Here is a 3067-nt window from a genome sequence, read left to right as displayed (position 1 = left end):
GTTGTTCAAAAAGTAAATCAAGATCGATTTCATCTGTCAGGAGAAGGTGTTTGTTGAATTGGATTTTGAAAAATGTTATCGATCATTTTTGAACCAAAATGTTCACGATCCAATTTCCTGACATAAAATTCATCGAAATGAACATTGGTACTTTCTTCAATTACTCTGGTACGTTTGTTCAGTACTCGATAAGTAGCTGAGGAAAACGAGTAACCAAGGAAAATTCCTTCGTCCGACCTTGATTCAAATTTTGAAAGGTGATCTTTATTGTTCTTTATGAAGCATCGACAACCAAAAATATGGAAAAATTTGATGTTTGGTTTTCGGTTGTTAATGACTTCATATGGTGTTTTATGAAGATGTTTATGGATTAAGGAACGATTTTGAGTGTAGCAAGCTGTGCCTATTGCTTCTGCCCAGAAGTATTGTGCCAGATCAGCGAAGATAAGCATTGATCTTGCAGCTTCACATAGAGTTCTGTTCCTTCTTTCGACAACGCCGTTCTATTGTGGAGTGTATGGGGCTGAGATGTTATGTTCAATTCCTTTGTCTTTGAGAAATGAATCTAGAGTCTTGTTTTTGAACTCTAAACCATTATTACTTCGGATTCTTCGAACAGGTCGTTTGAGCTTCAGTTCGATTTGTTTTATGAAGTTGATCATCTCTTCAGGTGCTTCTGATTTTAGTCTTAAGAAGAAGACCCAAGCAAAGCGCGAGAAGCCATCAACGACAACAAGAATGTACTTCTTCCCTTGTATGGTTTGGGTTTTGGCAGTGCCACAAAGGTCTATGTGCAGCAATTATAGTGGTTCAGATACACTAGATTCTGAGATGCTTTTGTGAGTGGATTTGGATAGTTTTCCCTTTTCACATGCACCACACAGAGTTTCATTATCAAGCTTCAGAAGTGGCAGTCCTCTAACAAGATCATCGCCGATCAGTTTGTTGATGTACCCAAAGTTTAGATGGGAAAGGCGGCGGTGCCATAACCAACTGATATCTGTTGGGGCTTTTGATAGCAGACATATATCGGGTTTACCATAGATAAGATCCATGTCAAGTGGATACATATTTCCGGCACGGTAAGAATCCACAATGATTTCTTTGGTTTTGGGGTCCATGATCAAGCTTCTTTGTTTGGTGAATAGGACTTCAAGATTGTTATCACACAGTTGAGAAACACTGATGAGGTTGTGTTTCAGGTCATCGATATAGGCAACTTTCTTTATGGTGAAATTACCATTTGTTATGTTTCCATAACCTTTGATTTTTGCCGTCATGTTGTTGCCGAAGGTAACATCTTGATTTGTTTGGGTGGGTTTGAAGTCACGCAGGTAGTTTCGGTTTCCTGTCATATGCTTGGAGCAGCCACTATCAATATACCATGTATCATCCTTGGGTTCTCCAGCATTAGATACCTGCAATTTAGACAGAATATTTAGGTAGCCAAATCTGAATGGGTCCTAGTTTGTTAGTTGTTTTTATTTTGGGTTTTTTGTTTACTGAACTTCTTGTAGCATTTGACTTCATATTGCTATAAGAGTTTGTTTATAAGGATGGAATGGTTGAGGTTTGATTTTATTTATCAAATTTTCCCAAAAAGTGATTTGTTTCTGAAAATTTGTTGGTTGATAAAATCTGTGATTTGGTGAATGATATCCTAGATGTGAATTTTTTTTTGAAAAGTTCTCTTCATATCTGGGATGTGATTGGCGGTTATGAAAGGCTTTTTGAAGATGATGTTTTGAAACTTTCTGATTTGGGCGTTTTTGAAAGTTCCTTGAATTTTTAAAGGTGATCTCTTGAAAGCGGTTTTCAAAAGGTTTTTGAAAAGGTTTTGGTTTTTGTTTGGAAACCTGTTTTTGAGGTATGACGTATGGTTTAACAGGTTTCTTTGGTTTGTTTTCAAAAGCCTTTGGTTTGTTAAGTGGGGTTATGGTTGCTTCATTGGTATGTTTGATTTGGTTTGTTGAAAAACTAGCAGAGTTTGTTTCAGATTTTACAACTCTTTTGATAGACTTTTTGGAAACAGTGAAAGCAGTGTCATCTGGGCTATAGTTGATAACTGTTTCGTCATCTGAATCTTCCTCATTGGCAGATGTAAAAAGATCTGGAAGAGTGGATTCAGAGTTTTCACAAATTGTCATGTTTTCTTGTTTAGCTAGTTTATTTTCAAAGGATTCTCTTCCAATTCCTGGTCTGTAATTCGTATCAATTTTGCCAGTTCCTAAGGTGTTTGCTTTGGTGAAAACATCATCACTTAGTTTTCTAGCAATTTTGATAGAATTCATATTCCATATCAATCTTTTGTTTTCAGATTCAAGAAAATTGGTTTGGTTTAAAGAATCAGTCAGTTTTTCATTTAAAGTTTTGTATTTTTCAGTTGATTCTTGAAAGTTTTGTTTCAGCTGAAGGATTTCCTTTTCTAAAACATCTTTTGTTTCAGAGGAAATGGCCGACTGAATTTTTTATTCCAAATCCTTTTTCTGAATTAGGGTTTGATTTAATTGTTCCAAGACGTGATTATAATCTTCTGATTTTCTTTCAACGTCTCTTTCCAATTTCTTCTTTATCCTTGTTGATTCTCCAAATTTGAGTTGCAAGGTTTGTAACTCAGATTTGCAGATATCGGAATTGATCATTGTGTCATGAGATTTTTTGAGATCAGCTTCTAGACTTTTCTCAATCTTGGTTATATGGGACTCAAAAATTGATTTCGAAAGACCAAGTTCAGAGATCATAGACCATACCTGTTCTATGACGTTTGGAGCTCTTGAAGGTTTATCAACACCAACTACGAAACATAAGTTTGATTGTGTTGGTTCATTGTCAGCTTCGTCTTCAGAAGTTGGCCAGTATTCCACGTTTGGTTCATGGATTGCCAACAATGCTCTTTGCTTATCTTGATTTTCTTTTTTCTTTAATTCATCGGCTTTTTGAGCATAGTATGCTGAGTCTTTGACTTTGGTTTTGTTTTTGGCTCGGCATTCTCTGGCATAGTGATTAGTTCCTTTGCAGTTGTGACAAATGATCACTTCTTCATCACTGTCATCCTTTTGACTTTTAA

The sequence above is a fragment of the Lactuca virosa genome, chromosome 1 (assembly GCF_052849685.1).
Source record: "Lactuca virosa cultivar CGN04683 chromosome 1, Lactuca_virosa_CGN04683_v6, whole genome shotgun sequence".
NCBI classification, from domain to species: domain Eukaryota; kingdom Viridiplantae; phylum Streptophyta; class Magnoliopsida; order Asterales; family Asteraceae; genus Lactuca; species Lactuca virosa.
Note: the sequence above shows the minus strand (reverse complement) of the source record.